The sequence below is a fragment of the Arachis ipaensis genome, chromosome B5, assembly GCF_059453495.1.
Source record: "Arachis ipaensis isolate K30076 ecotype BB chromosome B5, ASM5945349v1, whole genome shotgun sequence".
NCBI lineage: Eukaryota > Viridiplantae > Streptophyta > Magnoliopsida > Fabales > Fabaceae > Arachis > Arachis ipaensis.
In genome coordinates this window covers 118214998-118225566 of record NC_142440.1, presented here as the reverse complement: position 1 = coordinate 118225566, position 10569 = coordinate 118214998, and the positions used below count along the sequence as shown (strand labels likewise).

The window sequence follows — 10569 nt, the reverse complement described above, 5'->3', positions numbered from 1 at the left end:
CACTCTCTGTAATGGAGAAACTAGGAATCTTTGAGGTGGAAGCTGCAAGAATCTCACAAGAGATGGCAGACAATTCAAGGAAACAGACTTATGGACCTGTAGAGGATGTCTTGGTAAAGGTTGAAGGCCTGTACATCCCTGCTGATTTCATAATCCTAAACACTGGGAAGGATGAAGATGAATCCATCATCCTTGGAAGACCCTTCCTAGCCACAGCAAGAGCTGTGATTGATGTGGAGAGAGGAGAGCTAGTCCTTCAACTAAATGAGGACTACCTTGTGTTTAAAGCTCAAGGATCTTCTTCTGTAACCATGGATAGGAAGCATGAAAAGCTTCTCTCAATGCAGAGTCAAACAAAGCCCCCATACTCAACTTCTAAGTTTGGTGTTGGGAGGCCAACATCAAGCTCTGAGTCTCTGTGAAGCTCTCTAAGAGCTTCACTGTCAAGCTATTGACATTAAAGAAGCGCTTGTTGGGAGGCAACCCAATGTTATTTAATTATATTTATTTATTTTCCATTATTATTTTATGTTTTCCTTAGCTTGATGATCATGTGAAGTCACAAAAACAACTGAAAAATCAAAAACAAAATGAAAAACAGCATTAAAAATAGCACACCCTGGAGGACAGGCTTACTGGCATTTAAACGCCAGTAAGGATAGCAGAATGGGCGTTTAACGCCCATCCTGGCAGCATTCTGGGCGTTAAACGCCAGAATAGGCAGCACTCTGGGCGTTTAATACCAGAAAGGGCTGTCTGGCACAGGCTGGCGTTAAATGCCAGAAATGGGCATCTGGCTGGCGTTTAACGCCAGAAATGGGCAGCAGAGTGGCGTTTAACGCCAGGAAAGGTATTAGGACTGGCATTTAACGCCAGGAAAGGTAGCAGAGCTGGTGTTAAACGCCAGATTTGGCACAGAATGGGCGTTTGAATGCCATAATGGTGAAGGGACTCAAATTCCTTGACACCACAGGATCTGTGGACCCCACAGGATCCCCACCTATCCCACCTGTTCTTCTCTCCTCTTCACACTTTTCCATAACACTCTTTCCTAAACACCATTGACCAATCACCTCAATACCTCTTTCCCAAATACCCTTCACCTATCAAATCCTACCCTCTTCCCCACAACCTTTTCACCACTCACATCCATCCATCATTAAACCCCACCTACCTCACCATTCAAATTCAAACCATTTCCCTCCCAAACCCACTCACACATTGCTGAATACCCTATCTCCCTTACCCTATAAATACCCCTCCTTACCACCTTCATTTCCACATATCATACACACTCCACACACCTTGGCCGAACCTACACTCCCCCTCCATCTCCTCCATTTCTTCTTCTTCTACTCCTTTCTTTCTTCTTTTGCTCGAGGACGAGCAAATCTTCTAAGTTTAGTGTGGGAAAAGCTTAAGCTTTTTGTTTTTCCATAACCATTAATGGCACCGAAGGCCGGAGAAACCTCTAGAAAGAGGAAAGGGAAGGCAATTGCTTCCACCTCCGAGTCATGGGAGATGGAGAGATTCATCTCAAAAGTTCATCAAGACTACTTCTATGAAGTTGCGGCCAAGAAAAAGGTGATCCCCGAGGTCTCCTTCAAGCTCAAAAAGAGTGAATATCTGGAGATCCGACATGAGATTCGAAGAAGAGGTTGAAAAATTCTCACCAACCCCATTTAACAAGTCGGAATCTTAATGGTTCAAGAGTTCTATGCTAATGCATGGATCATTAAGAACCATGACCAAAGTGTGAACCCGAACCCAAAGAATTGGCTCACAATGGTTCGGGGGAAATACTTGAATTTTAGTCCGAAAAATGCGAGGTTAGCATTCAACTTGCCTATGATGCAAGGAGATCCTTACCCTTTCACTAGAAGGGTCAACTTTGATCAAAGGTTGAACCAAGTCCTTAGGGACATTTGTGTGGAAGGTGCTCAATGGAAGAGAGATTCAAGAGGTAAGCCGGTTCAACTAAGAAGGCTTGGCCTCAAACCCATGGCTAGGGGATGGTTGGAGTTCATCCAACGCTCTATAATTCCTACTAGCAACCGGTCTGAAGTTACAATAGACCGGGCTATCATGATCCGTAGCATCATGATTAGAGAGGAAGTAGAAGTTCATGAGATCATATCCTTAGAACTCTACAAGGTGGCGGACAAGCCCTCTACTTTGGCAAGATTAGCCTTCCCTCATCTCATTTGTCACCTATGCAATTCAGCTAAAATTGTCATAGAGGAAGACATCCTCATTGAAGAGGACAAGTCCATCACTAAGAGAAGGCTGGAGCAAACAAGAGAGCCCACTCATGGACCTCAACAAGAGCATGAGGAAAGTCCTCATCATGAAATTCCTGAGATGCCTCAAGGGATGCACTTTCCTCCAAAAAACTATTGGGAGCAAATCAACACCTCCTTAGGAGAATTAAGTTCCAACATGGGACAGCTAAGGATTGAGCACCAAGAGCATTCCATCCTCCTCCATAAAATTAGAGAAGATCAAAGAGCCATGAGGGAGGAGCAACAAAGGCAAGGAAGAGACATAGAGGAGCTCAAGCACTCCATAAGATCTTCAAGAGGAAGAACTAGCCGACATCACTAAGGTGGACCCATTCTTTAATTTCTTTGTTCTTATTTTTCTGCTTTTCATTTACTATGCTCTATGTTTATTCATGTTTGTGTCTTTAGTACATGATCATTAGTGTCTAATGTCTATGTCTTAAAGCTATGAATGTCCTATGAATCCTTCACCTTTCTTAAATGAAAAATGTTTTTAATTACAAAAGAATAAGAAGTACATGGTTTTGAATAATATCTTGAAATTAGTTTAATTATTTTGATGTGGTGGTGATGAGCGGATAATTTATACGCTTTTTGGCATTGTTTTTACATAGCTTTTAGTATGATTTAGTTAATTTTTAGTATATTTTTCTTCGTTATTAAATAAAAATCACATTTTTGGACTTGACAATGAGTTTGTGTGTTTTTCTGTGATTTCAGGTATTTTCTGGCTGAAATTGAGGGACTTGAGCAAAAATCAGATTCAGAGGTTGAAGAAGGACTGCAGATGCTGTTGGATTCTGATCTCCCTGCACTCAAAGTGGATTTTCTGGAGCTACAGGAGTCCAAATGCTGTGCTCTTAATTTCGTTGGAAAGTAGACATCTAGGGCTTTTCAGCAATATATAATAGTCCATACTTTGCCCGAGTTTAGATGACGCAAACTGGTGTTCAATGCCAGCTCTCTGCCCTATTCTAGAGTTAAACGCCAGAAACAGGTTGCAAAGCAGAGTTAAACGCCAGAAATAGGTTACAAACTGGCGTTTAACTCCAAGGAAGACCTCTACACGTGAAAGTTTCAATGCTCAGCCCAAGCACACACCAAGTGGGCCCGGAAGTGAATTTCTACATCATTTACTCATTTCTATAACCCTAGTAACTAGTTTAGTATAAATAGAACTTTTTACTATCATCTTAGGAGATCTTTGATTAGTTTTATGCTATCTTAGACCTTTATGGGGGCTGGCCATTCGGCCATGCTTGGACCTTGTTCTTATGTATTTTCAACAGTAGAGTTTCTACACACCATAGATTAAGGTGTGGAGCTCTGCTGTTCTTCATGAATTAATGCAAAGTACTACTGTTTTTCTATTCAATTCAAGCCTATTTCTTCTCTAAGATATTCATTCGCACTCAAGAACATGATGAATGTGATGATTATGTGACGCTCATCATCATTCTCACTTATGAACGCGTGCCTAACAAACACTTCCGTTCTACATGCAAACAAGCTTGAATGTGTATCTCTTTGTATTCTGATCGAGAGATCAGAGTCTTCGTGGTATAGGCTAGAACTATTGGTGGTCATTCTTGAGGTCCGAAAAGTCTAAACCTTGTCTGTGGTATTCTGAGTAGGATCCGGGAAGGGATGGCTGTGACGAGCTTCAAACTCGCGAGTGCTGGGCGTAGTGACAGACGCAAAAGGATTACTAAATCCTATTCCAGTATGATCGAGAATCGACAGATGATTAGCCGTGCGGTGACAGCACATTTTGGACCATTTTCACTGAGAGGACAGGATGTAGCCATTCACAACGGTGATGCCCAACATACAGCTTGCCATAGAAAGGAGTATGAATGATTGGATGAAGACAGCAGGAAAGCAGAGGTTCAGGAGGAACGAAAGCATCTCTATACGCTTATCTGAAATTCTCACCAATGACTTACATAAGTATCTCTATCCCATTTTACGTTTTATATATCTTTTAATTATTAAAACTCTATAACCATTTGAATCCGCCTGACTGGGATTTACAAGGTGACCATAGCTTGCTTCAAGCCGACAATCTCCGTGGGATCGACCCTTACTCATGTAAGATTTATTACTTGGACGACCCAGTGCACTTGCTGGTTAGTTGTGCGAAGTTGTGACAAAGAACTAAGATTAAGAACGTGCCTATTGAGTTTTTAGTGCCGTTACCAAGGAATGAACGATCACGATTTCGTGCATCAAGTTTTTGGCGCCGTTGCCGGGGATTGTTCGAGTTTGGACAACTGACGGTTCATCTTGTTGCTCAGATTAGGTAATTTTATTTTATTTTTAAGCTTTGTTATCTCTTATTTTCGAAAATAATACAAAAAAAAAATTCTTCTTTTTCATTTTTCCCAAAATAATTTTTGAAAAAACCAAAAAAAAATTCTTATAAAATCATAAAAATCAAAAAATTTTATGTTTCTTGTTTGAGTCTAGTGTTAATTTGTAAGTTTGGTTTCAATTGCATTTTTTTAATTTTTCTTAAAATTTTCAAAAAATTCATGCATGTGTTCTTCATGATCTTCAAGTTGTTCTTGATGATTTTCTATGTTTGATCTTTAATTTTTTTTGTTTTCTGTCTTTTCTTGTTTTTCATATGCATTTTCAATTTGTTAGTGTCTAAAGTTTGAAAATTTCTAAGTTTGGTGTCTTGCATGTTTTTCTTTTCTTAAAAATTTTCAAAAATAAGTCTTGATGTTCATCTTGATCTTTAAAGTGTTCTTGGTGTTCATCTTGACATTCAAAGTATTCTTGCATGCATTGTATGTTTTGATTCATAATTTCTATGTTTTGTGTCAATTTTGTGTTTTTCTCTCTCATCATTAAAAATTCAAAAATCAAAAATATATCTTTCCTTGTTTTACTCATAAATTTCAATTTCAAAATTCTATCTTTTCAAATCTTTTTCAAAAATCAAATCTTTTTCATTTATTTTTATATATTTTCGAAATTTTTTTAAAAAAATTGATTTTCAAAATCTTTTTCCTATTCTTACTTCATATTTTCGAAAATCTCACTAACATTTAATTTTTAGATTCAAAATTTTCAAGTTGTTACTTGCCTATTAAGAAAGGTTCAATCTTTAAATTTTAAAATTATATCTTTTTGTTTCTTGTTAGTCAAGTAATCAACTTTAATTTTCAAAATCATATCTTTTTAATTTTCAATCATATCTTTTTGATTGCTAATTTCAAAATCTTTTTCAAAATCAAATCTTTTTAATTTCTTCTTCAATCATATCTTTTTTTAATAAATTGCAATCATATCTTCTCAATCAAATCTTTTTCAAAATAATTTCAATCATTTCAATCATATCTTTTTCAAAAATCAAATTTCAAAATTCTTTCTAACTTATTATCTTTTCAAAAATTAATTTTCAAATCTTTTTCAATTAACTACTTGACTTTTTGTTTGATTTTAAAAGTTTTCTATTTCAATCATATCTTTTTCAAAACTCCTAACTACTTTTCTCTCTCCAATTTTCGAAAATCACTAACTTTTTTTTCAAAATTCTTTTTAATTAACTAATTATTTTAAATTTCAATTTTATTTTATTTCTTTTTATATTTTCGAATTCTAATTAATTAATATAATAAAAACAAAAATATTTTCCTTTTATTTTAATTTGAAATTCGAATTCTTCATCTTCTCTCTTCTCCATTCTACTCTCCTATTCTTCTCCTCTTCTACTTACATAAAGGAACCTCTATACTATGACATAGAGGATTCCTCTTCTTTTCTGTTCTCTTATTTTTCATATGAGCAGGAACAAGGATAAGAACATTCTTGTTGAAGCTGATCCTGAACCTGAAAAGACTCTGAAGAGGAAGCTAAGAGAAGCTAAAATACAACACTCTGAAGAGGACTTTACTGAAATTTTCGAAAAAGAAGTTGAGATGGCCAAAACCAATAACAATGGTGGAGGTGCAAGGAAGATGCTTGGTGACTTTACTGCACCAAATTCCAACTTACATGGAAGAAGCATCTCAATCCCTGCCATTGGAGCAAGCAAATTTGAGCTAAAGCCTCAATTAGTTTCTCTGATGCAACAGAATTGCAAGTTTCATAGACTTCCATCAGAAGATCCTTTTCAGTTCTTAACTAAATTCTTGCAAATCTGTGATACTGTTAAGACCAATGGGGTTGACTCCGAAGTCTACAGTCTTATGCTTTTCTCGTTTGCTGTAAGAGACAGAGCTAGAATATGGTTGGACTCTTAACCTAAAGATAGCCTGAACTCTTGGGATAAGCTAGTCACGGCTTTCTTAGCCAAGTTCTTTCCTCCTCAAAAGCTTAGCAAGCTTAGAGTAGATGTTCAAACCTTCAAACAGAAAGAAGGTGAATCCCTCTATGAAGCTTGGGAGAGATATAAGCAACTGACAAAAAAGTGTCCTTCTGACATGCTTTCAGAATGGACCATCCTGGATATATTCTATGATGGTCTGTCTGAATTATCAAAGATGTCATTGGACCATTCTGCAGGTGGATCTATTCACCTAAAGAAAATGCCTGCAGAAGCTCAAGAACTCATTGACATGGTTGTAAATAACTAGTTCATGTACACTTCTGAAAGGAATCCTGTGAGTAATGGGACTGATAAACCCATATTTCATGAGTTCTTTTGTGCTTAATTTGAGTGATTTATACAATCCTTCACCTGCTTATTCACATTAATTGCATGGTTTTACTCTCCCTTCCTTATTATGTCATATTGTGAAAAAACATGTTTCCTAAGCTTTAAAAATTAATTATTTTAATTACCTTTATTTCCATTCGATGCCGTGATCAGTGTGTTGAGTAGTTTCAGATTTTCTAAGGCAGAATGACTTAAAGGATGGAAAAGGAAACATACTAAAATGGAAGGAGAAAGCAAAATGGAGCTTTAAGGAAACTGGTATCCACGCGATCGCATGGATGACGCGATCGCGTGCCAAGCACGAATCAGCAGCGACGCGGCCGCATGACTGACGCGACCGCGCACCTTAAGCAGAACGCATATGACGCGGTCACATGACTGACGTGACCGCGTGGCAAGGAAAAGATCCAAATGACGCCACCGCGTGACCCACGCGGACGCGTGACAGAGGCCACGCATCAGAATTTACAAAATACGCCCCCAGCGAATTCTGAAGCCCTTTTTGGCCCAGATCCAAGTACAGACAGCATAGACCAGAGGTTATAAAGTGTGGGAATGCACCCATTCAAGGAGAGCTTGCATATTTTACCTTTCAATAATTTAGATTTAGTTGAGAGGGAGATCTTCTCTCTCTCTTTTAGGATTTACGATTTCTTCTTGTTTTAAGAGTAACTCTGGATCCCAGGTTTAATGTTCTTTTATTTTAGTTTTACTTCTATTTATTTATTCCAACATTTGAATTGATTATTATAATTTGATCTAAGAATTCTTCCATGTTACAGACTATTATTTGAATTAATGATAATTGAGGTATTTTCAGTTTATGATTGTTCTCTTTGATTTAAGTTACCATTGCTTCCCATCTAAGGACATTTTTATTATTCTAGCAATTTTACTTTTTCCCCTTTTGGTTCTGGTTAAGAATTTAGTAACTCAACAGTTATTAAACTCAACATAATTGATAATCGTTATCTTGCTAATTGAGCTGAACTTAAGTAATCCCAACTTTTTCTTAGGAAATAAATAGGATTCAAAGGTCAATTTAATTAGTCCCTTGACTTTCCTTGCCCTGGTACAGGTTGATCAAGTGGAGTTTAGATTCAAATTTCATTATAGTTGAGAGAGATAACTATGTTGGACCTCCAACTTCTCTTACCTTGCCAAAAGTTTGCTTTACAGTATTTATTTATTTTTAATTGCCATTTACTTTACCTGTCATTCAAATTACTTGCTTCTCATCTTCTAAACCCCGATTACAACCTCTATAGCCAATAATAAGAACATACTTCCTCACAGTTCCTTGAGAAGACGACCCGAGGTTTGAATACTCGGTTAACAATTTCTAAAGGGGTTTGTTACTTGTGACACCCAAAACGTTTGTACGAAGGGATTCTTGTCGGTTTAGAGACTATATCTACAACGCAACTGTTTCTATGAATCTCTTTACTGGTAAAAAGCCTCTCGTCAAAATGGCGCCGTTGCCGGGGAACTGCTAACGTGTGCCTTATTATTGGTTATTGTAAATATTTTTCTTTTGCTTGTTTATTTATTTTTGTTTTTCCTTTTTATCTTTATTTGCTGCTATGAACTCTCATCCCTCTCGCTTTGAGTTTGGTTCTAATGTTGTTAAGGGAAATAGAAGTTACAGCAGGAATGTGCATCAAGGTCAGACCAATCAAGGATGGATAGAACCAAGAGGATCTAATCAACCCTTTTGGCAGCAACACCCTCCGAGATATCCTGGACAAAGACCATTCCACAATGCATACCCAGCTGAAAGACATGGTGGACAACCTTGTAACTACCAACAAGCCCCACCCCGTACATATAAACCACCCTTTCAACATAACCTTGAACCACCACACTCACAAGCTTCTCTTCACCATTCACCACCATATGATCCATCCTTAGCCCAATACCAATCCATTCGCTCCCAATCACCACCACTTTCCTTTGTAGCATGTCCAAGTCCAGCAACCCAAGAAGCAGAGGATCGCCTAAGAGAAACAGTAATTAAATTTCAAACAACCATTAAACAACTGGAGCAAGCGATGATTCAATGGGCTTCTAGGCGCTCAAATATACAAGGATCAACCACAGCTCCATGTGGACAGCCCAATGAAGAGCATAGCATGAAGGAAGTGCCAGAAACTCCAGTGGACAAGACAGAGCATGAATTTGTACTGGAACAATTAGAAGAAGCTGTCTTTGTTCAAGAAGAAGAGTTGGTTGAAGATCTAGGAGATGCTGAACCTCCATGGGAATCCAGAATTGAGGAAAACTCCGTCCAGGATGCTACAGTTGATGCTAAGGAGGATATTTCTCCAAGCCAAATCATTTATGAAGAATTAGACGGAATAATCCAAGAAACAAATTCCCTTGATGATGATAGTCACAAGTCTAGCTCTCTTAGTGATGAACTTGCATCTGCAAGTGAATTCTCTGAGATCGAAGAATCTTCCCCAAGTGAATATGAAGATGATGCAGAGGTAGATTTCTCTCAACCTCCAATCTATGACTCAAGTGATGAGGAAGACACAGAAGACTTTGACCAGGACACAGATACAATTGAAGATCTTTGCAAAGAAGTGGAGGAATTCACAGAAGAGCACAAGGAAACGGAACTTGCAGAACCACCAAAAACACCTATCCCAAGGCCATTACCACCTAATACAAGTTTCAAGTGGGTACAATCCTTAACATATAACTTTACTTGTTCACTTGAATATGGTTTGCTTGAAACAGATGGCCAGCTTAGAGCTCTCTGCGGCTTTAAGAGTAAGAGGGAAATGGCTCGTACTTAGAGCTGGTGCACAAGGTTCAATAAGGTTCCACGCTTCACTTCGAAGTACACGGATTGGTATCATGCTCAATCACATAGATCACGGAAAATTTTTGGTCACCAAGGTGAGATTCTACTTTTTAACCCGCCCGAATGGAGACATGTAGATTAAGACGGAGGCGGATTTAAAAGCAAGGCATGGAATCCTGGAGTTTATTCTGACATTTGTCATCCCGGGAGCCTAACAATATATTTAAAGCTGTTCGAAAGCTTTGCGTGCTTAGTTTGGGACCCCGGAGGCTATTGGCATTCCAAGCACTGGTGGAGATTTTTGGACGAATTTAAATATAAGCCACCATAACAGGATACCCCTCCAATGTCCAACTTAAGGACTTTAACTAAAAGTGCTAGGATGGAGACAACCCACCATGGTATGGTCGCTTCTTTTTCAATTTATTTCTTGTTAATTGCTTTCATTTTTTTTTCAAATTAGTTTATTAAACCTGGAATCATGCATAGCATTCATGTTAATCATTGCATTCTGCATTTCTCATGCATATATATATATATATATATATATATATATATATATATATATATATATATATATAAAGGGGATGCACGACGCGACTGCATGCCCCATGCGATCGCGTCATATCGCGAAAAACACCACCCGCGCGATCGCGTGACCCACGCGGCCGCGTGATATATATATCGGCGTAAGAATCCAACAAACAGAAAGTTAGGCTGGAATCGTGCGGCCCTTGTGCGTTTCGCACAAATTGGCCCACGCGATCGCATGCCCCATGCGACCGCGTCACTTGCACAATACCAAT

General features: G+C 38.1%; 1 non-coding gene across 1 annotated transcript; it reads right to left on the bottom strand.

Annotated features, from left to right (window-relative positions):
- Nucleotides 1-6613: 6613 nt before the first annotated feature.
- LOC148565527 (small nucleolar RNA R71) lies at nucleotides 6614-6721 on the bottom strand. Its single transcript, XR_015884077.1, has one exon. It is a non-coding gene; the product is annotated as a small nucleolar RNA R71 (small nucleolar RNA).
- Between the last annotated feature and the right edge of the window lie 3848 nt (nucleotides 6722-10569).